At 37.1% G+C, this 25,551-nt stretch overlaps 1 protein-coding gene across 5 annotated transcripts in view; it reads right to left on the bottom strand.

Annotated features, from left to right (window-relative positions):
* Positions 1-25,551, bottom strand: part of PCDH7 (protocadherin 7) — a 318,427-nt gene that overhangs the window by 288,394 nt on the left and 4,482 nt on the right. The gene's annotated exons all lie outside the window — the stretch shown is intronic.

Below are 25,551 nucleotides of genomic sequence, written 5' to 3'. Positions count from 1 at the left end.
AGATTAGGGACTAATACAGTGTTGGTAACACACCATTGGTTTGGGTATTGCTAAGCAGAGCTTGTGAAGCAAGGAGGAGAGTGAACGAGCAGCTACATGGCTGCTTGGCTGGTGGCTGGGGTCAACTTCCACCAATGGCCAAAGTAATTTACTATAATTAAAGAAAAAGCAATCTTAAAGCTGAAAACCTCATAAGAACACCAGGATTGCTGAAAATATACCAGTGTGCAAGACTTGCTACGATCAATCTTTTTAAGTCTTATATAATTCCCAGGATGGTATTATCATATGATCTTCATTTTTTACAGCCAAAAAATACCCTGAGTTTGCCAAGATTTTTTTTTTCTCCAGACTAACAGTTCTTACATTAAATGAGAATCTCATTCTTGTTAAAAGCTTATATTTTAGTGCCTTCAATTCATAACTCTTGCAAGTAGAAAACCTCTCAGATTCCAAATAATTTGAAATAAATCGACACATATTTTCTTACAGAAAAAAAAAAAAATGAAGTGATACATTTGTGCTTAATGTCACCATGTGACAGCCCCCTTCCCAGCTATTTGATGGATGACTTGTGAGGTTACAACAGCCTGTCCTGGATGAAGTAAAAGGGATTTCAGGACATATTCTAATGAACCATGTTAAAGGCTAGGAGCTCACACACACCTGATACATTTATATTTTTTTTTTCCAAGCATTACCAGCTGTTTTGATCAATCTCAAGCACTTAAGTGGATAATAAAGATTGATTGAAACCAGAAGTATTTGAATTTGAGAAAGATGGGCTTTGGAATGGCATGCCACAGTGGTCTCACTGAACTGCTTTTTGTAGCTAGAATAATCCACATTTAGGGTATTGCTTTTGTGAGTTTTATATGGGGTGAGGTTGAAATAGCACTTTTATTCTCAGCAGCTATTTCTCATATAATTCTCAATTTATTTTGGATACTGAAAACTCTCCTATTTGGCCAGATTATTCCCCCCCCTAATTTTAATACTATTCCTCCAGCCATTTTGGAATTATCTGAGTGTGAAAGAGTGATATTTAGGTGCATTTTTTTTTTTTTTGCACTTAAAAAGCGATTTGGTACTTCTTTCCTTACTGATTTAAGCCTGCATCAAACTGTGATATTAGCAGTTGTACTGTATTTTTTCCATTGGTATTAGTCATTTCAGAGCTTTCATATCTGCATTAGCACATTTTAATGTGGATCCGCAGAATGAAGAGGTTAACAAAACCTTTCCAAGGGCTCCTACTGTTAACCCTAATGCATTTTTATTAGCTTACTGCAATGAAAAATTCCAGTCTTGCCTCAAGAAGTGAACAAGAACCTGTCAGAACTTTACATTGTCAGAATTTCCTGAGGTTCACTCAATACCACCGACACCTGCTTATAACTAGTTAGTTACACTCGGTTCAGGGGCAGCTCCTGGCAATTTGTGGTACCCACAGCCATCCTGATTTGACATATTTCCCAATAACAGGAGTTTAAGTTCCTAGCCGACAGTAGGTATTTCACTTTTAGTAATAAGTGAGGCAATATTTCAATTGCCACTTTGCAAAGATATATGGTAAAAGTATCACGGGACATATTCTACTTTCAGTTATATAAATGTAAATTTAGGATAATTTTTCTAGTGTGCTTTTATACCTAAGCTGAAATGAGAATTTGAGTTCGCAGTTCCATTGGTAATATTCCTACAAAAAAGCAGTTGCTAGTGGTTAGTGGGAAATGCTGTGGGCATTATTCTTCCTGTGAGATTTTGCTTAATAGTCGTATATTGGAAAGAGGAAAAGATCCCTCCCTGATTCCGTAGAGCACTGTAATCATGCTAGCAATGTTGATATTTATATTAGAAAGATTTTACCTACCAAAAAAAAAAAAAATACTCACACCCACCAAATGATACTATGGGTATTACTGTGTTTCGCTTTTTTATTCTTGTTTTTACTTTTTTTTTTAAGCCAAGACATGAAATTAAGAAGAACGAGCTTACAAGTAATCGTCTGCACAGAATCACAAGCCTGATGTTTATGAGTCATTTTTGTGAAAGCAAAGCCACCAAAATCAAGAAATCATAGAATGGTTTGGGTTGGAAAGGACCTTAAAAATCATCAAGTTCCAACCTCCCCACCATGGGCAGGGACAGATCCCATTAGAAATCCCCAATTAAAAGTGTACTTGATCTTTTAAGTGTATTTATATTCAGTCATCACCTCAAACTTTATTTTCCACACGGAAATATGTACATACATGAACTTCTTGGCAAGTAGCTGTGACAAAAAGAAAATAAAATCCTTGGGTTTTTTTTTGAAAAAGAGTCCATTACTGGAAATACTTGTCCTAAGTGGACCATAAAGCACTATCTATAGTAGTAAACTATGCAGGGCCATGGCACATGCCCAGTTTCTGACAAGTGGATATCCAGAGCACTAAATTATCATCATGACCTTCAGCATAGTTGTAGCTGATGCCAACCACCCTTCGGTCCCCAACAGTGCTCAAGCCACAGCTCAGCAGCTGCCACAGGACAGGAACCATTCCCAACACCTAGTTTGAACCCTGCCAACCTGTTCTGGAAGGTAAGAGAAGCATGGCAGCCCGCCTTAAGAATAAAACAGGTATGATCCTATGAATTAAATAATGCTAAGTATAGAATTTTGCATAAAAGCGTAAGACGCACAAAATGAAAACAATAATTCAAGGAACACTGTTGCCAAAACTCTGCAGCAACTGTAGCTGCATTTGCTCTTTGCCTGGTACCTGGGAATAATAGAGGGAAATAGACTTTTTTTTTATTTTATAAATGTACATGCATATTTATGCAAAAAAATTTAATCTGTCTTTTTCTTTAAAATACTACGCTAACGTTGCATTTCATATGCACAGACAGAAAAAGGTCAAAGCCCAGTGCACAAGGTCAGATTTGAAAAAGAAATGGAAACAAACTGCAGATATCGCTGGCTCAGAGGCTATTTCAAAAGAAAGCCAAAGCTTCTAATTTTCTTCCACCGAGATAGTATCAAAATAAAATTCTACACTGATATGGCACTGCAGGATGCTACGCAGAACACATAATGCAGATTAACCTCAAGTAGGTCTCATCAGAGGATAAATGCTGAAGCTGCAATGAGTAATACAGCGACTTCTCTGGCATCCCCTGGGAACGTGATAACTTGGAAGGAGAGACTATGCTGACATTTGTAACTCCTTATCACAGAGGCTGTATTAGCTGTTCTCTTCTACTGGACTCGGCCTGCTGGGATTACTGGGGAAGAATGGGATACTCCCGAGTACATCACACTGAATTTCCATCACTTCCGAAAGGCAGCAGACAGAGGTTTGCATAAGGTGCTTAGTCCCCGATCGCTTTCACAGCGGGTGAATGGAACAGTTCTGCAGTTATCCCAGTTGCCAGAGTCTCGCCTTATGTAGGGCAGTAAGAATTTTTACATCCCCAAAATTTTTAAGACATCACAGAAACATCAAAGGACATCACTTTCCGGTAGCTGCTAGAAATGTAACGGGTTATTTTAACGCGTCGCGCCGAGACGGTGCCACCAGCAGCCAACCAAACCCAGTAGCCATCAACCCCTGCATAAAATCCACAACAAAATTTGTAGCTTTTCACTCCGGCAGGCTGTGCTTCTTAAAACACAGCAAAAACCACGAAATAAAACAAGGAGGGGTAAAAATGTACCGTGCCTGATGAGTGAATAAAAATAAGCCCCTCATTTTGAACAAGGTCTGCTTTATCACCCAAATCTACACAAACACATCTTTAAAAGTTTCTTCCTAAAATTAAATGGAAGTGTAACACCACCATTGATTGTACACCTCTGAATAGTCAGCCTATAAAATATCATTGTATCAATGATGCTAAATATAATTGTAAAAACACTCATACTGCAAACCTTTTCCAGTTCCCACTCTCCCTGCTCAGAAATAGCTCTCATGCCTCTTCTTAATCCACAGCCATTTAACTGAAAAGTTTACATGTCATTTGAGTACGCCTCTTTAAAATAACACATTTTGCATGAATGCCATCTTTGATTAAAAAAATTAAGCTTATACTGTTTTTAACCTTTAATCACGTATATGAAAAGATAAAGTAATGCACTGCTACTGTATATGAACTTGATTTTTTTTTCTTCTAAATTACCTACTGTTTGAATTGAAAGATTATACTAAAATAAATGCAAATTAGCTTATATGTGGGTTCAGGTGCTAAGACTCAAAAGTGCCTTAATATGTTAGCTAGCAAGAAAAATCCAGAATATTAACTTCTTAAAAATATATTTTATTCCTTTTCTCTTTAAAGTAATTAAATTATTATTACAATTCATTATTAATTAATTATGTTTAATTATATTATTATTAATAATAATTAAACTGTCATACGAAAATTCAACATTGCAGAATAATAGTTAATTCTTTAAAGTAAACAAAACGAAACAAACTACATCAGAGGTGGCAAACAAAAAGCACTTTTCGATTAGTATTGGACAAAACATTAATTACTGATAAAACAGGCTATTTAGGTATTGAAAGCAACTCTATCCTTAGATTTACTATTAAATCAATAAACAGTATATAAAAACTATTAACCTTAAGTCCTGTAAACAGTGTTCATCAGAGTATACAGGACTGTGCCTTTTATTTGTTAGTGTTTCACACGTGAACCACGTTTCTTTGCTTTAAAAAATAAATGGGAGACAAATAATAAACCAAGGGGGTTCTTATTTCAAAATATGTTTTGTTCAAGATCAGAGGAAGGGAAAGGAAATACTTCCTTTAAACCATTTTGAACATCATTGTCATCTTCTCTTTGCAGGTGTCCCCCCCAAACTGAATGACAGAAAGAGCTATATTTCAGCAACACACCACTCCCCAAATGGGTAGTTCTCAGAACAGAAGTCAAAAATCACACTGAAGAGATAGCTTGGAGACAGGAACAACTAAACCTTCCTCATATTCTTCAAATTAATACTATAGGAATGAAGACATTTCTAACTTCGTGCTCAGTCTGGCCCTTTGCCTGTTTTATGGCTCCGTAGATGACAAATCTTTGAGAACAGGAACCAAGATGTGGCCTTACAAATTTTTTGCAGTGATTGCCATGAACACCCTGTAACATCAGAGAAACCAGTCGCAGGAGCTAGTTGCACTAGTTTATAAAATTCTTTTTACCAGCATGAGATTTATAGACCCTTAGAAAGTCTGTGAAAGAGGAGGTTTATTTATGCAATATAAAGATTTCTGTGTGAGAAATATCTAGAGGCATCTACTTTTGAAGAAATAAAGGTTAATAAAGTTAAAAGGCAACTGTAAATTATGTTGTTTGGGCACAGAGGGTAAACCTACAGTCTATAGGCCATGTATAAGCAATCAAATGATAATAATAACCACATCCTGGTCTCCTACAGCACTTGTCTGTGAAGTAAGTCAGAGAATCTACTGTAAAACTCACGGTACGGAGCTTCTGCTCCATTCTGTACCCACTGCAAGAGACTGTGAGGACCTTTCTACCACAGCATCTTACTCTTCACAAGATATATTCAATACCATCCTCTATAGCTCTCATCTGCAGCTGGGCAGCCATTTATCAAGGACATAAGACCCCACGTTAGTCAGAGGGACCCCTCTGAACAATTTCTGTTAAGATACCTGATGTGCCTCTGTCTCTACCTCCAAACAGCCACTATATTCCTGTGTGCAAATATTACCAAGTTTTGGGTTGTTTTTTTTTCCCCCCTTAGGGAAAGCAAAACACACATTTGTCATTTTCTCAGTTGAATCTCCTTGATCTACCCCCATGACTTTTTCCTACCTCAAAACTGTCAGTTGTTGCTCAGCAAAGAGGGAACATGCCGTGACTTTGAATGTACAGGCACAGATTTTGGAAATATATCAGGTTTTTTCTGTTTTCAAAATTAAAACTTTATCTATTGGAGCAACTGCATGCCTGCTTTCACTGTATTTTGCATTTCTACAAATAAATTATGTATTTTAAGGGTAAAGAAAGATCAACGACAGAAACAGGTTTTATGAAGTCACTGTATAATGAACACTGCAGAAATTATAACAAAATGTTATACTGGTTTATCACAAAGCCAGGACAGTATATTTTTATCAGACAGTTCTCACAACAAACAGGGTTAATCTTACAAAAAGGCATTTGATTTCTTTGAAATTCTTTAGCTTTACAGTTAACTTTTTTTTGTTATCGTTAACTTTTTTGGGGGGTATAAACATTGCTAATATTTCCATCTCGTTCTTGTTTCCCTTTTTCTTCCTGAAGAGGCTCAACTTAGAGGTAAATTTACCCAACCTCTTTCATAATCTTCAGCACTGACATGATGATTGAAGAAGAAACACTGCATTCTTAAAATCAGATCTTCCTACAGTCACAACAAAACAAACCCCTGGTCTTTGGTACATTTATATATGAATGTTTACGTGTAGATCATAATATAAAACTAATCTAGCTGGTATTTTCACTTGACTGTAAGACTTCAAAGTTAGATAAATGCCAAATAAAGGACAAAACATGAAACATTTTTAAGAAGTTGTGGCTGCTGCAGGTTATCTTAGTTATTAGGAAGGCTATAAATACTTTCTGGTATCTCAGCCTGCATATTCCTCATTTTCTAGGCTTGAGCATATAAACAGCAAAATCCATCAATGTTATTTATGACATGCAATAAATACAAGTTTGGTTTTTTTTTTTTTAAATTAACTTTGATGTTTACTCGCTACAAGGTTTGCCTAGGGCAAGAGGACAAAGCAAAACATCCAAATCCTCTGCAAATTCTGTACAGGTGACAGCAAAACCTGCATAAATCCTGATGATGATCTCAGAGCCTCCTGTCTCAGGACAGCACCACATCAGTGCTATCACTTCCGTCATTGTCACTCGTTACTTAAAATAACTATGGTAAAGAGCTAATTACCATTTTTAGAAATAATGATATAACCTGATGTCTGGAGAGAATATCTATAAAGCACCTGTATTTCGCCTGCTTTCCCAACTCCCCCAATCATTTCACACTCCTTCAGCAGGTCTGTTCCCTGTGTTTCCACCACCTACTGCCACCACCAAATACCCTCGTCCACTTGTCCATGCTCCAACAGTCAAAACGTACAGAAATACCTTCAAATATTTTTATTATATTATTATCTGCATGGTTATTTGTCCTGATGAAATATAGCACGCACACAGTAAAATCATAACTGATGTCTGCTTCTGAAAAATCATGGTACAGCTGGAACCTCATTCCAATTCAGTGACTTAGAAGCCACCTCAACTACTGTTCTTCCATGATCAATGGAGAGAGAGATCCAGGAGACAGAGCATGCCTAAAATAGATGGAACAAGTTGACTTCTGAAGGTATCTATCCCTTTGCTTTTGAAGTGGCCCTAGATAAACAACTTGTGCTATATGACAAGCAGGCTGAGGTGAGACAAATCAGCCTAAGGACCAAAATACACCTTAAAGTAACAAACTTTAAAAAAATACAATTCCTCATGAGAATTGGCATTTGTACCTCATTCTTAGCTTGAAAACTCAACCTAATGTACATATAAGGATAGTAACAATTCTGTTGATTAAAATACAGTCATACAAATGAATTAGGCGTAATTCTATCCCAGATAATTAAACCTTTGCAGGGAACACAAAGTTAGAGTAGGACAGGGAAATTCTGAAAACCTGATCTCTGTACAGACAATGTGCATGAATTTAAGCTTATTTTAATACTGCTAAATAAGACTATGATGCTATAATATTAGGCTGAAACATCTACTGTGTTTTAATGATGAAATATAGATTGAAGATGTAGACATCTATTATCCCACTATCAACATAAATTAGGAATTTAATTCTGATGTAGTGAACAGGAGGAACCACAGAATCTTCATGGTTGGAAGGAAAACACTTAAGAAATGTAATAACAGACCCCACATTCACAAGAGAACCACATTTGAGATGTTGAAATCCATTACACTTCATACACTATTGTACTGTAAGCCATCTCTATAAACATATATGATACCTCATCTCATCAGAGTCACTTTAAACTGTCCTACAAAAGGTACCCCTGAAACTTCTAACAGCTGACTATAGTAACCTTGAAATTCATGCTTGCTTGCCCTTCCTTCAGGATGTACAATGGCACAACCAGATCATGGGACCTCACTCTCACAGCACTTAGGACTCTGACTTGCAGCCTAGAATCCAGATTGTGGGCAAAACTCTGCACTCAGCAAGAACACTGGTTCTGTTACTGACCTCTGTCCAAACTCATAACATCCTTGTGAAGCAAAAAAATGCTATTATCCACCTCTTATGAAAAAGAAACCTAACGTGTAATATTGAGGGCATGTCTAGAATAAGACAGAGCTGAACTTGTGGTAAAGGACACTGATGAAAACACGCTGTTAACAAGATTTCTATTTCATAGCTAACAGCTGACTATAGTAACCTTGAAATTCCTGCTTGCTTGCCCTTCCCTCAGGATGTACAATGGCACAACCAGATCACGGGAACTCACTCTCACAGCACTTAGGACTCTGACTTGCAGCCTAGAATCCAGATTGTGGGCAAAACTCTGCACTCAGCAAGAACACTGGTTCTGTTACTGACCTCTGTCCAAACTCATAACATCCTTGTGAAGCAAAAAAATGCTATTATCCACCTCTTATGAAAAAGAAACCTAACGTGTAATATTGAGGGCATGTCTAGAATAAGACAGAGCTGAACTTGTGGTAAAGGACACTGATGAAAACACGCTGTTAACAAGATTTCTATTTCATAGAATGGGTCTGGTTGGAAGGGACATTAAACATCATCTAGTCCAACCCCCTACCATGGGCAGGGACACCTCCCACCAGACCAGGTTGCTCCAAGCCTCATCCAGCCTGGCCTTGAACCCCTCCAGGGATGGGGCAGCCACAGCTTCTCTGGGCAACCTGTTCCAGTGTCTCACCACCCTCACAGGAGAGAATTTCTTCCTAAGAGCTAATCTAAATCTCCCCTCTTTCAGTTTAAAACCATTACTCCTCACACACAACAAAAAGCAAATGCCAAAAACACTCATCCTCCCAGAAAAATGAACACACCCCACACTTTGGTGTGAATTCTTTGTTTTACAATTACATTAATGGATTCATTTGCAGGTCATCACAAAACATCTACTGCCTAGAACTAGTCCAAGACTTTGAACAAGTCTAAGCCCAGAACACAGAGTACAATAATACTGCATCACACGGTACTACATCATGCTGTAATGTAATGAACTAAATTGTATTACTGGATATGATGCTCTGTGGATAGTAGTTTGCAATGATTTTTATTACCTCTGCTCCATACTTTACATGCTAATCATTTATTCTGCTTAAACTCTAACAATAGGTCATTGGTGTGTTCTATTCCTTTCTCTGTACGTTTCTTTTCCTTTCTGTGCCTGCAAAATGCCAACACATAATTTAATAATGAACTGCCAAGAAGATAGGTAAATGTTTACCCAGAATTTTCCAGTCTGAATATCTTTCTTTTAAATTCTCTTAGCCCCCTTTAAGACTGCGTGGTAAACCCTTAAATTCTCTTAACCTCCTCTAAGGCTGTGCTATAAACCATGAATCTATTCATAGCTTGGGTCATTAATGAGTAAGTATATTCCTTCCTTTAAAAAGAGCTAGCAAAGGCGTAACATTGCCTCATTTTCCCCCTTCACTGTCAATTACACACAAAGTCACAGAATAAGCTTCTCACAAATCAGACATCTGAGCTCTTGAATTATGGAAAAGTAGAGAAGATGGGCACTATTTCATTTGTTCTTGAAATACTTAAGCCTTTTTTGGAAAGAAAAGGTTTCATGAAAAACAGAAGATTAGATGTAAAACTGACATTTCCTCTGTATACTTTTTACAGCATAGGTCAGACATGTGTTTGCCAGGCCAATTCTGAATTAAACTTGGGATGTTGATTCATGGAAACAGAAATCAGCCTGGTTTAGAGAACTTTTTTTTTTTTAGTGTTTTTTTTTTTTGTTGCTGGTTGTTTTGTTGGGTTTTTTTTGGGTGGTTTTTTTTGTCATTAATATAACAGAGAAAAGACCCTTCTTTGGGAAAACAGTATCCAAAAAGTCATGTAATGCTATTCTATGGAACAGGAAATTCTGTATGTGAAGGTCTTTCCTGTTTCCACTGTCTTACCTTTCACCATATATGCTCAGACCTTCAAAAATGTAAGGTTTTATGGATGAAATTATTAAAAAAATAAAAAAAGAACAAAAAACTACCAACAAGAAACCAATAATAACATACTTCTAGGTCTCCGACACTTTCTGCAATGCAGCAGAAAGAAAAAAAATTGAATAATCTTCAGTGTCCGCATTTTCTTAACATTTGACCCCTCAGTGCACAGTAACATCTGGTTCCTACTGTATTAGAATAATAAACTTGATTGGTGGGAAGAACAGAGACTGAAATGAAAATCTAGAAATCCTCACATTGCCACTGGGAAGGTAAAACTGAAAACACAGAGCATAAATGAGAACAGAATACAGATACTACAGGACTCTAAGATACCTTATATACAAGTAAAATTCCCACATATATCAGTATGTATATTCTACTGCCTCCTCAAGAAAAGTGCTCCCTCCAAAAAGGCAAAAAATGAAAAAGATTTACTTTATTTGGCTCTTAAAACAGCTCTTCATAAATCCATCATATAAGTGATTATCTTAAGGTTCACTAGATAAATTTATTTCATCAGAATCATGTTTAAATATAGAAAAAATTGGGGAGAAAAAAAATTTGGAAGCAATTGTTTCCATCACAAGTTCTTTTTGGTTTATTCCTTTATTTCTTCGTATTAGTTGGCAAGCCTGTACTTCATGTAAGTGAAGCCTAGAAAGATGCAGCTTTTCTATCTATATCCCCCAGAGTCCTAAAAGAGCACTGCTTTGGATGAAGAGGAAGGAGAAGGTAGAGAGCATCAGTTTTATTTGAGAAAGCCATATCAAAATATTTTTGCAATTATTTAATAAGAGACTTTGCCAAAAACTAGAGTGCCAGAATGACCGAAAAACAGATCTTCTTTCCGAGTTCCAATTTCTATCTATATCCCCCAGAGTCCTAAAAGAGCACTGCTTTGGATGAAGAGGAAGGAGAAGGTAGAGAGCATCAGTTTTATTTGAGAAAGCCATATCAAAATATTTTTGCAATTATTTAATAAGAGACTTTGCCAAAAACTAGAGTGCTAGAATGACTGAAAAACAGATCTTCTTTCCGAGTTCTAAAGAAAGTTCTAGGGGGTAAAAAAAAGAAACAAAGAAAGAAAGAAAAAAAAAAAAAAAAAAGACTGAACTCTAACTGTTCTCCTTTTCTATGAGAAAAGCCCTGCTTAAATGCTAGGCCTTTCCTGGGGGAGACAAAGCAAATACCTGCAGTTCTCCACTACAGAAAAAAAAGTGGCACAGAAAGATGTACTCACTACAAGCTGGATTTCCTTTTCTCATGAGATTATTCCTTTTCCTCCTCTAGATTATAATATTACAATGCCTTAAACATGGGATACGTATTACAAACTATCAAAAACTCATTGCAGTCAGCAGTCAGAGTGTCTAATTATTGAAGGAGACATTGGCTGACAGGATACGCTTCTGAGATCTGCAACTCTTTCTTAATAATCTTGTGATGAACTATAAACTCTTAATTGCAACCTATAAAGCCTGCCTTCTAAATAAACAAACTGTCCCCTCTATATGTTTTTCCAAAGTTTGAGGTGAATCTCAGTTGAGTTAAAAAACAGGAAAAATGGCAAAATGTTTTCTTCAGAAATACCAGGAGTCTGAGACATGCCCTGGGTCCAGCTTAGTGTAGCTTTGCTGACATTCTGAAAGTATGAAAAAAATTACCAGTTTGGTGAGGATTTCAGAAAAGCTGGAGATGGATTCCCTAGAATAATAAAGATTAAAAAAATAATGAGGTATGAACATTTCTAGTCATGTTCTTATTAAATCGCTTCCCTTATTCAGGACTTTTTCTGCTGTACACCGTAGGATTTCTTTTTTCTGTTACGGCTGTGAAATTTGCACAGAAATACTACAGATTGAGCATTGAGATTCTTTGTGTTCAGCTGTCTTACAGTACACAGCTCCGGAACGATACCTAATTCTTACTGAAATCCTGTTTTTACCCTAACAACTAAAAATGCAGTTTCTGATTTGGAAGACTCCTACCACATTGTATGAATGTTGCAATCTCAAAATGGAAGACATGATCTACCACAGTTTGATTTACACAGAAATAGTTTGGGAGTATACTTTTAGGCAAAACTTTTCAAAATGTTCTTCAAAGCCTGAAGAGTCATCCTGATTTATTTTTTTTAATTCCAAACATGCTGTAGTATCTGTTGACCTTCTGTAAAGGACCTTTCTGTATATGAATACATGTTGTATATACAACAGCATTCTGCACATAAAGTCCTAGCATCCCTCAATGTCCACGTTAAGGAATTCATTAACATTGGAAAGAGCTGTACATTTCGCCATGCACGAAGAAACCTTCTCAAACACACTAATGTTAGCATTAAATTAGTACTCAAGATTATTAACAGCAATGAAATAATGTTTGATTTTCAGTAAATGCCAGATGCCTTTCACGACTTCAGGTTTAGGGGCATTTTCTGACCATCTCTACACTGAATTTATCAAGCTCATGATGATAAATGCATGTTGTCATAATCTTCCTCTGTCACAGTGCACTGCTGCCCTAACAGCATCCACTCTTGTAAAACAGAGCTGCAATCAAAAAGTTCAAAATTAATAGCTGTGAAATCTCGAGCACTCATAAGCATGTGTTTTTATCACTTCCATGCTGTGCGGAGCGGGTCCTCTTGTTATTTATTATTTGTGACAGTGAACAATTCCCACTTGCTTTGGTGAAAAAGAGTGAGGAGCTGTTTGCATAACTAGCAAGGTGAAAAAAAAAAAAAAAAGAAAAAAAAAAGAGAAACAGATTTCAAACTGTTGGAATCGTTTCACAAGAACACTGTACGCAGAGCAGAAGATGGCTTTCTTTTGAAGCACTATGATGTGCTGACTACAGTACGTGTTATTTTATCCTCCCTGTATCCCTTCTCTTTAGCTCTTACAGTATGTTCTGCTTTTGTGATGAGCCTGAAATGATGGAGTCGTGGTACGGGGCTCCTACCTACTCCAGTAGCCACCCTCACCATCTTCACACTGGAAAGACATGACTGTATATAATATGTATGGCATAGAGTTAGTACGTATAGCCATCCAGGGAGTCCTCTGGCACCAGCACTCCCAGCTGCCAGCCCACACACCACCACGCTGGAGCGAAGCACTACCCTCCTGCTGCAATTTGTCAGACACTCTCCTCTCCCCTCCCCTCCGAGCAAACCACTAGAATATGTGATTTCACCAGTAAATACTTATTTAAGTATCAACAGCGCTTTATCTCCTAAAGAAGTGACCGTTCTAAGAAGAAAAGCTAAAAAAACCCACAAAAACACATGATTATTATGTTTTCCTTGAGATTTTTCTTTTCTTCATTTCTTTTCAGAAAGGAAACAAGGAGATAGTATCTCCAAACTGTACATATTTCAAATTTAAAAGGAAAGGTTAAAGATAGCAGCCGTAACGGTATTACAGAATGTCTCCATCTGATTTAATATTAACGTAGAGGAAAATCTATCATCCATCAGGACAGGGAGTAAGATTTGCCCCTGGGCAGGACTATTATCAGCACGCAATTAGTTGCAGATCGGAGACACTGGCCTCAGATCTGTTCTCATGCCAGTAATCTGTTTCCCAGCTGATTGAAAAACAACAGCTCTTGATGAAATGCTATTTATTTAGCTACAGACAGTTTGATTAAATGTAAAGGTAATAATAACAAAACTAGCAATGCCCAACGCAACATGAAATGGTGTAGGTCGTGTTTTAATTGAGACACTTCAGTGAGGAATATGAAATTATGAAATGAAACAGGATATGTTATATGAGAAGCTTTTATGGCAAAGTCATTTTCTTTCCATTAAAAAAAAAAAACCAACACATTGTGAATGCTAAAAAGAAGTCTTTTCTACTGTCAATTACTATAAACCCATCACAAAGTATGAATTCTTAGTCCTTAATGCTAAGTCTTTCAAATCCTTGGACTTATTTCATTTATTTTTTTTCTTTGATAACAGATGGATTTTCTTTTATCCTTAGTAATTTGCATCAATAGTAGATCATGAAGTCTTATAAATACATAAAGCCTTTTAGAAACATTTGATAGAGTGACACTTTAGCCAGTCCTTTCATATTTCTGGAACATTTATTCTCCAGGAAGGTTACTGTATAATTTGAAGGGTTCAGTCACTTTATATATTTAATTAAAAACTAGTAAAGAAAAAAAACCCCATAAATTTAGTATTCAAGGTTCCTAGAAAGGTGCACTAATATGCAGTATTAGAAAGTCCAAGATGAATTTTCAATTCACTCAGCAGTGGCTGAGGAGCCAATTGAATATAACATCCTCCAGTCTCCTTGAATGTCACAGAAGTAATAAAATAATTCACAATGTAAGGAAAACAAAATCTTCTTAATTTATTCTGCACAGAGGAATTTCACACTGTTGCTTATCTTTTCCTCTGCACCAAAGAACAATCAGAAATAGCCAGAATACTAGCAATGTTTAATAAATAACTATTTAAAGAACTGGAGTAGCACAAAAAAAGCTAGGACAAATTATATATAAGCACCCAGTGATCTCTGCAAAACACGGGATGGCAAAGGCAACAACTTTCTGCAAAGAGTTAAACAAGTTTCCTCCACTTCTAAACTGAATCTCTTTCCTGTATTTTTCTCAATTCACATAGAAACGCACCTAAAAGCGCCACAAGCAGCATTTTTTTTCCCCCATACAATTCCACATACAGTTTCTCAATTCACATAGAAACGCACCTAAAACCACCACAAGCAGCATTTTTTTTTTCCCCATACAATTCCACATACAAACTTGGAGAATTTAAACAAGATGGGTTACTGGACTGCACCAACCTGAACTGGTTTCTTCTCTGCCAGTGTCAAGACTGAACCTACTGACTGAACCCCCACGTTTCATGAACCCACGTCCTGGTGAAACACCTACTGCACCTCCATGGTGGTTCCTTGTCATTCCTATAAAATAGGTACTTCCATCTGCACTTCTGTTAGATATTTCAGATACATTATTCTATTCTGTTTCATAGGTGCATAATAATAAACTGGGTAAAATCCAGGACCCAGAGTACGTGTTGTAATTTCTAGGAAAAGCACTCACGGGTGAAAGCCACCACGAAAACAGGTACTGCTCCGTTTCACACCCACTGCTACCACTTTTACTCAAATGAATTAACACCTGCTCTAGAAATAGCTGAATTTTATTTGTATTCAGAAAAGTTTCATTAAAATAAAGTGAAAGATTCAGGCCCTTAAGCTGCAGCAAACAGAGTAAATCCATCAGTATCTAGTCAGAGGAGCCTTCTGAGTGAATTTTCTAAGTCTACATGACAGATCTCACCCAAGATCCAGGCTGAGGTTCAGTAGCTGAGCATGTAGGGACCTGCCTTAAGTAGGGATTTCTAGTTTCCAGTGTGATTATTCCTTCTGTAAAAGGACTCACAACACCACTTGGAAACGAAACAAATACTTCTCTCTCAAAGAAATCAATTACTGTCCCTTTGTAAATCGTGCTGCAACTGGAACATAATCACATGCTCATTGAAAATAGCATTTTTCTGATTCAGGAGAGTGATGGATATCCTCTCTCACTATCACGCAAGGCACACGTTGTGTCATTATAACCAATTTAAAACACAGGGATGGAGATAAGGCAACTGATTCACCATTTCAGTGTTCACATTTTATGACAAGGTAACTTCCCTTCAGAGTGACATGATGGAGAATGAGACCAAATGCGTGTTGAAACCAGCAGACATAAAAGTTGTTAACAATAAAGGTGGTAAAACAGGGACTTAAAATATCACTGTGAAAGTGCTGGGGACGCACGAAGTAACTAATAAAAAAAACAGCGAATTAAAAGAATTATCTATATTACCATTCTTGCCTTTCATCTTCAGAAAGCTTGAAAAACTACTGAAGTATACTTTGTCTTGTTAAATATAGAGTTTTAAAAGGGAGTCCCAAATAAATGAAACAGCTTTGTCTAAGTAAATGGCCAGATTCCTTCCGAGAGAGAAAGTTTTGCATTATAAAGTGGGTATGAATTTTCAGGCCAAGTGTTTCTTGTGAGTCTCCCTACAAGGGGTAGCACCCGACTCCAGGAATAAATGTCGTGACTTATCAGGTAACTGCACAAAGGCAGCTTTGCCATATATACTCTTGCTGTACCGTTAGTTTGAGCAAGAATGTGTTTGATACTAAAATAGTACTAAAAGTGTCATTAAATCATTCCCAGAGCCTGTTACAAAGAAACTTTTACATTTGTGTGTAATACCCGATGGAATCCTACTCTGTTATTTTGCAAATTATACATATATACGTGTTTGTAATTTAAATACTGGAGATTTGATGCATAATATCCAAACTAATAAACTGATTTTCTCTATCTGTATTTTGTTTTAATATAAAACAGTCTCTGAATATTATATCACCTGATTTAACTTACAGTGATTGATATTAGTTAAACTTGACTAGCTTTTCTCGAACTACCTGTTGTTTCACCTAACACGAGCTAAACATCTGCCTGAGAGGTCTGAAGATGAATGGAAGCTCAGTAAAGCTCACTGCTGACCATATTGTTTCTCTGAAAACAGAAACAGTTTGTGCCAATTCAAAAATAACTTGTTAACCTAACATCAGTCTATAAGTGAACATATATCTGCACATGAGCATTCTATTAATAGGGATGTGTAGGGCACACACAGCTGAAAACTGGGCTTAAGTTCTTACTGGAAAACTCATTTTCAGCCTTGCTAAAATGCACTCCATTCATAGAGTGCTTCATTTCATTTTAATTATTATTTCTTTAAGTAAACCAAAGGACTTAGTGATTCGCTTTTTTCTTTGGCCTGGAGCTGCAGCCACAGAAGAGTGTCCCAGAAGACACTCAGGTCTTGCGTCAAAACCCTTGTCTGTGCAGATCTCAGACACCTTCAGGTTTCTGAAGTGGCACAGAACACATATGAGAGTCTCCATAATTCCCTTTAGTTCATTTTTCAGCATATTACTGAACTCAGAAATGCAATTCCACATCAAGTCATATCCCTGTGAAAGTATTGTCCTGAGAAAGGATATTTTCCCCAAGAATAAGTGTCTGAGAACGTGTTCGAGCATTTCTGCCTCACGTGGATTTCGTATCCAAAAGAAGTAGGGGCTACTTCTCATATTTTACACAGTTCCAGAGCTGAAAAGTCCTTAACCTCTATACATGGACAGACAGAATGAATTATGCCAGCCCCTCCCACTTCTCTTGGAGAAGAACAACCACAGAGAAAGGATTTAGCACACACCACAAAAGACACACACTTCCTTAGCATCCATCCTGGCCACAACCCCAGTCAACAAACTGGTCTTCAGGGCGTTTATGGAGGATTCTCTATAATCATCATGTAACTGTGTAATGCAGGAAATTTTATCCCATCAGGTGACAAATATTTTCTTATTTACAATATGGTACCATAAAAGATTTGGATCAGACAAGGCCACAAGTTAAAATTCTTTCTGCATTTATGGCAGATGGAATCAGTATTTCTGCATTCCAGATCCATGAGTGATTTTCAGTATGTCAGCTACTACATGTCTTCTGCACCTAGTCTTAGAAAATGGACTTTACATTATCTATAATTGGCTTTCTATTATCTGTAAATAATGAATGAAAGACCTTATATCAAATACTTGGATAAATATTAATTTTATTGCTTCCTAATACTCCAGGAATGTTACTTGCAACAACTTATTTCTCCCATTCAGGGATTACAAAGTTAGCCATGAGGTTTGATTCATAACAAAATCTGTAACAAAACCTCATCTGACAGTATGTTTTTTAAAGGCCAACATCTTTCTGACTTTTGTCAGTAGTTAATAAGACAAATTAAGTTTTGAAAGACAAATATAATGCTTTTCTTCACCTTCTAATAATTGTGTCATTTGTGATCTGCTCTGACTAAACTATGCTTTTGGGGTTATGCTACAGCTTTTTACAATCTAATGATTGCAAACAGCTGTGTTACCTAATTTAGAAGATCATTTGATTGATATAAACAACAACAAAAAAAGCACATCACTTTTACATACCTTTCAGTTCTAAATGTGACCAGAACATTACTTCTGTTCAACCCTCTAAAATCCAAAACTTCTATTCTTAACTTATGCCATCTTCTCCTTCCACAAAAAAACTAAGTGGTTCCTCCACACTGCTCATTTCTTTTATATCAAACTTATTCCTTAATTTTGAACACAGTCAAAAGTTGCTCTTGATTGTAGTTTTACAACTCTTGTCAGTGAAAATGGGCACAAAAGAGTGAGCAAAGGCCTCCTGTTAAGCACAGTTTATGGGACCACTCCAACATGTGTCGCTGGCATCTCTCAGGAACTTCACTGACTGGTACTTTGGTATAATCACCTTCTGATATTTTGACACATGTTCATGACCTGCTCTCAGTTGAGCATCTCTAGAGGAAATTGCACTAAAATAAGAAATTAAGAAGTTTTAAGTCATCTTCCATTGCTGTAAATCCCATTGTAGATGCCCCAACTGACCTTAGTTACTCCAGCATTAGTATGATATTTTGTTATCCACAACAACAAAATAAAAGTGACCTTGGGAAACCTCTGTTGCCTGAAGCATATGGAAGACAGTAAGTCAGTCCCAGCTTTTTCATAATATGTGCATGTTCTCTGCCCTCTCCTTATGACATTTTTTTATAGGACTCAAAACTCAAAGGGATGCTAAAATTTTATCTCATCTGCTGTTTTACTGTAGGTTTTTACCTGGTTTACCTTTCCTTAGATTCACAAATTATTTTTAGTTACATGGAATTAACGTTCTGTCAGAATAACTTGCACAGTCCATATAATCAAAGCACTTTTCATTAAACTGCACAGTCCATAAACTTGGGGGAGACTCATGTGAATGTCAGAGTTTCTTTCACAGTCCTGATTCAAAACTTGAAATAATGCAGATTTATATGAAAAAATAAATAAAAATGTAAAACTTTCTTCTGATTCTGGATAGTAACTTCTGGTCTATTTTTTCTTGTTTTAATTATTGATTAAAATGAATGTGTAGTATACGCTAGCAAAGTGCAAAATTTGGTAACAGATGGACAACAAATCTACTCCTCTAGGAAAGAAAAATACAGAAATAGCATCACCGAAGCACACAGTGAGATAAAACCACCTAAAAAAGTAATAAATAAAGAGAAATGTAGACCACAACATAACTTACATGGACCACGTTACATACAGCCTAAGACTGAAAAAAAGGAAATTGTTTTGCAACTCCAACAGTTTCTAAATATCTGTGGGAAACAGACTTTCTTCGAAAATTAAGAAAAATCAACCTGCTAAACACTGTACTGAATTGCTCGTATGCCTACATCAATATTTTCTGTGTAAATAGTCAAAGAAAAAGAAAATTCTGTGTCCTGTTAAGATTAGTAATAAAATACTAAAAAAGTTCAGCAAACATAGTGAGAGTTCACAGTGCTTGGGAACAGTTTCTAAATATCTGTGGGAAACAGACTTTCTTCGAAAATTAAGAAAAATCAACCTGCTAAACACTGTACTGAATTGCTCATATGCCTACATCAATATTTTCTGTATAAATAATCAAAGAAAAAGAAAATTTTGTGTCCTGTTAAGTTTAGTAATAAAATACTAAAAAAGTTCAGCAAACATAGCGAAGAGCTCACAGTGCTTGGGGAGGATTTGGATAACGGACTCATAAGCACAATGCTACTTCAGAAGTCTGTTCATTTGCTTTTATATTTTAAGGCAAAAACCAATTCAATAAATTTTACATCTCAAAGTAGCTCAGCAGATGAGCAACTCCATAAACCTTCTAAAACTTTTGAAAGAAAATCCTTAAAGGGAAACGTGCCTGAAGCTGCAGGTGAAACACAGCTGACAGTCGGCTAAACTAGCAGATATCTCAAATACTAGAAAACTGGATATTTTAAAAGGAAAAAAAAAATAAAAACCACCACAAAAAAAAAACTAGCAGATATCTCAAATACTAGAAAACTAGGAAACTGGATATTTTATAAGAAAAAAAAATAAAAAGCACCACAAAGAACCACTCAGAAATACACTGCTACAATATAAAGACTGACAGAGCAACAGCCAAATTGCTACCCGTGGTTATAACCCAGGTTATATTGGTACGTACAACGCCAGAGCTGTCTGCCTCGATACATCAGATTCTGTCTTTTTAAAGATGCTTCTTGCTACCCCCTGCCTATAATAGTACAGTTCTTTACTTATTCAGAGCATGAATCCTCCTTTGCTCAGATCCTGTCCCTTTTGGCTCTGCACATCTCCTGGGAGTGCAGAATGATTCAGTGGTAACTTAGTCATTTGCACACTGTACGAGATGACTTTACTGAAGAGGAAAAAAATAAAGGCTGTACTTATCAGTGGAAGACTTTGTGTTAAATATAGATAATTAAAGCATCAACAATCCATCTATTTCATGTTTAATTAGCCCTTCTTTCATCACATTTTGTTACTGAAGGTCAAATGTGGGTCACTTCTAAAAACTAATTGTAAAGTATTTAATATAATGCAAATTGAGAAGAGAAAATTGAAATATACTTCTGTACGCTTTGCACCAAACAGCATTAAAGTTAAATGCCTGAAAGAAGTCACCAGTGTTAACTTAATGACAACATTCCCTTTTTTTTTTCTCTACATTGCACTTGATGCTAGCATAACATTGCCATTTTTAGGATTATTATATATTTGCTTAGCTGAAAGTTGTGAAAAACTTTAGCCTTGAGAGTTGCTTCGTGATTCTAAAAAGCAGCCTTTGAGCCTCTGCGTGTACATGTGAGTCTGTACACAGGCAAGAAAAAAAGCTTTTCTGCGTGATTAAACTGATTGCCCCTTTAATGGGTGAATTTTTGGATCCTGTTAAGGCTGCTAGTGCATATTTATGAAGAAATGGATCCATTTAGTTGATAGATACAACTCACATACATGATAACCAACCAGTCAAGATGTTTCTGCAGTGCAACAGACTGATTAATGCCTGAAATGTTATGAAACAAATTAACTGGCTACCATACAAAGATTATTTAAAAAAAAAGTTAATTTCTATGTATTTTACTTTCATGGAAATAAGACTTCACAGGAAATCTATCTAGTTTTGACTAGTGTGTCAGCACACTCTGGTATGATAAACATTTCTCTTCACTAAACAGTACATTTCCAATGAGAAAAGGCATAGGGATAATCCATACAGGATTATAGAATTGCCAGAAAGCCAATACCCCAAGCAAAGATATAATACTGCTGAGAAATTCCTGTACTGGTTCTGTTAATTCTACTGATAGCGACCAGTGACTCTTAAACTAAAATAATAATAATAATAATTAAAAAAAACCCAACAACAAATCATCACCACCCTGACTGCAGTGTTGCAGGGAGTCAGTAATTACTGGCTGTTGAGCAGAGCAAACAAGAAAGAACCCAAGAGAATATGATGGCCAAAAAAATGTAAACATATAAACAAGGTTTAAAAGGCAAGTTCTTCAAAGAGTGTCTGTCATCGTGCTAATCTCACAGTCATGATTAAAAGTTTCAGTGAAATAAACCCGCTCGTATGCCACTACTTTGCACTGTGAAACAACGTGGAAAAACCAGTATAAAGAAGTATCTGTAGCCAACATGAGAAAATACACAATTCTTTACAATTAAAATCTATGATTAGAATTATGATTAAGGCTGCAACCCTCCAAGCTGCCGAATTATTCCCCTGAGGCACTGAGCTTTCCTTATCTTTGGCCATCTCTGCTGGAAGTTAGGAGCATCCAGGCTCCCCACAGGCAACGTGCAGCACCTGGAGGGCTCAGATTTTAAATCTGTGATCCAGAAAAACACTCACTTAAACTCATCCCCATTCAGCAAAACCCTTCTCTACGGCTTCAACTTCTGGCAACTGATGAAGACCCACAGAATACTAAGTGATTTAAACATTTGTTTGCCTTTAAGTAGATGCTAGTGCTTTACTGAATGGGAGAGAATTGATAAAAAGGAGGTTAAAAGAGTATTTCAGAGTGATGCCATGCTAAATAAGACAAGAATAAGAGTCAAACTTGCAAAAGATCTTCTAAAAAAAGCAACAGTGACATTTCAGAAGTTTACTGAATACTGAATTTAGTTTTAAACCTTGTATAAAACACCTGAGGTGAAGAAGGAAGAGAGTTACATGTTGCAGTTTTCTCCACCAAATCTCTCCTGCACAGGACTGTATCAAACACGGTGCATTTGGAAGTCATATAAGAAATTCAGTGCATTACCTTAGAAAGGAAGTATCAAATAATCCAGATGAAAACAACTCGCATTCACTGGGGCACCCCAAAGTATCAAATAATCCAGATGAAAACAACTCACATTCACTAAGGCACCCCGCTCAGTCACGTAAGCAGAGGCTTTATTTCCTGACTGCTATATTGTAGATGCAGGAAAGTATCAATTACCAATTCTAATTACACTAATGGGGAATTAGTGTTGCTCTCATCTCCAGTAACTCAGAGCAGGTGCGTTCTGCTGTGTCCACTTATTTGTTCTAAAACTTTATACACCTTCTAATGTCTCCTTAGAACAAAGGGGACCACCAACGAGTAGATAAAGGCAGCCTTGGAGATTTCAACCACGGTCACCTCGATGTGCCACTGGTCCTGTCTTCTACACAAAATAATCTGATGTACACCACGTCAGAACCCTTCATCTGCAACTGTTTCCCATTTCTTTCCAAACAACATCCTGAACAGGAGCTCCATGTGGTTTGGGTGTTCAAAAACCCCCACGTGTTTTGCCTGATAAACTCAGAACTGCCGCACTGGCGAGGTCTGGGATGCGAAAAGTCTACGTATTGTTTATGCAAATACATCTTAATGTCCCCACTATTCTGCAAAAAGTGTGAAGAAAACTATATAAATGTCACTCAGCAGCAAGCTGACAAGTACCCATAGGAAAGCAGGAACAGAAGCTTCATGTCTGATTGTCTCTTCTCTGAAGTCTGTTATTTAGCACTATTTTTACTGTTTTCTTGGACACTTAACTTATGTGTGTGCTCTACAAGAGTGCAGATAATTCCGACATATTTGAAAAATAAAAAGACAAGGCATCAATTGGATCTTGGCTATCAACTGCTCGGGCAAACTAACATTGTACCAAACTAAGCACAGGAAAACCACCGGGCTGAGAAATTGGGTTTGTAACAAACAGGATAAATAACGCAGCAATTTAGCACGTGCTTTTTTCTTTCGGCTTGATGGTTGCAAGCAAAAGTGTAATAAAGACTTTCTCTTCTACTAAGAAGCCTTCTAATGTATTGCATCTCAAAATAGATCCTTGAAAAAAAGTTAATTAATTCAAATCATTTTTGCAATGTAATCTTAAATAAGTTTTTATCAAGGAAAATAGTCATTTGTACGGGGTAATCCTTTACCATTCCTACACTTAGCATGCAAGTCATTCTTTTACACTGAAAATCAATTACACTTTGACGGTTTATAATTCATATGTTTAGATGAATTGCAGCAAGAAGAAAGAAGTAGTGTCAGATCAGCATGTATGTTCCACTGCTACTTTGTTATGCCAGTGTTCATGAAAACAGCATAATCTACTATGTGCTTAATAAGCCTTAGTAGATGGAAGCTGGGGAACTTTGAGCACTTTGTCTTTTATACAGACTATTTTCTAACTGAAATTGTAATGTACTCTCCAGGAGAGAGTTAAGGAAATGTATCACCCAGAAACTACTGCGTCAAACTGTTCTGTAAACCTGTATCACGTGCAAAACAACATACACAAAAACACTGGCAGATAGTGCAGCAATCGCAGGGGTGTTTGGGGTTTTGGGTTTTTTTGGTGATTTGGAAGACTGGGTGGCTCATACAACTCATTCTCCTTTACAGTATTTTAAGTATTTCGGAGCAGAATGCAAATACTGGCAACACATTGTAAAACTTCCATTGTAGGAGACTAGCAGACGTTTCAAAGTATAAAGAAAAATGTCATTGTGTACCATATTTAATGGTTGAAAATGGTTTAATACGTTTAATACGTTGAATTGTAGGAGACTAGCAGACGTTTCAAAGTATGAAGAAAAATGTCATTGTGTACCATATTTGCATGTTAATACGTTGAAAAGAAAGCTTTTTTTTTTTTTTTTTTTGTCAAACTAGTCAGAATTTCCCTGTTCCAGCCTTGGCTCAGTATTTACATGAATCAGCATTCATTTATCTCTAGACTCTTGTGTAACACACGCTGTAGCTGAGGAAACATTCACAATATTAGCTTTCATGAAAAAATGCAGTGGAAATCACCAGGTGGTTAAGTATCTCATTTTACTATCGCCCAAAAACTGCTCCCCTAAAGAAAAAAGACCTCTGTTCGGGCTACATATGTGTCTTATAAAATAAACAAGATAGATTCTTTCACTTAGGAGCTTGATCCTCCTCTGTGCTATCCCTATTTTATTTCCAGGACCGTAAAGGTCCAAGAAATAAAAGGTTTAGGTCCAGGTTTAGGCTCCTGGAGCTTTGGTGACCAGAGCTCTGTCACCGCAGCCGAAAAATCAGAGCCAAGTCACTTGTGGCACACGAGGTCCTCACGCCAGTCACACTGGCTGCAGACAGAGCCATGCAGCAGCTGCGCTGGCAAATTAGGGCCTCTCAACTCGAATGAATGAATTTCATGTGATATACAAGGGGTGGGGACAAAATAAAAGGAAAAAAAAAAAAAAAAAAAAAAAAAAAAAAAGGCAATTAAACCAAACTGGGGTGCGATTCTAAACTGGCTAACGTTTATGTCTGTTGAGAGCAATGAGTGCAATCTCCGTGGTGTAAATTAGACCGCAGTTTATGGCTTTCTAGATTATTTAAGCATTTGGGGACCTAATGAACGACATGGTAATTACAGCCATTAACGCTTCAGCGCGGCGGCTGCAAAAATCCACTCTCACCCACGGCTTTAGTAAGTGCCAGGCCGGCAAAAAAAACCCCAATTTTTCCCCAAAACACTTGGCTACCGAGGGGAAACTTCCCTCCTCGGTTGGAGCTCCCTGTCCCTAAGGAAAAGCAGCGCGGCGGCGGAAGGGAGAGGGAACAACCGCGGAAGGCGGTGCTGGGGGGGAGGGGGGACATAAGGAAGGGGGGGATCCTGACTCCCCAAAACCTCCGAGATTGGGCTGCTGGGGGCTGATAGAGGCAGCTCAGGTTGCCACACAGTCTGGGCTGGCGACTGAGTCCCTGGGTCGCCCACCCCCCCACACCGCGCCTGCGGAGGATGCGGGGGGGGG

This window comes from Calidris pugnax, unplaced genomic scaffold (genome assembly GCF_001431845.1).
Source record: "Calidris pugnax isolate Ruff unplaced genomic scaffold, ASM143184v1 scaffold114, whole genome shotgun sequence".
Classification (NCBI taxonomy): Eukaryota; Metazoa; Chordata; class Aves; order Charadriiformes; family Scolopacidae; genus Calidris; species Calidris pugnax.
This window is presented reverse-complemented; position numbering and strand designations above follow the sequence as displayed.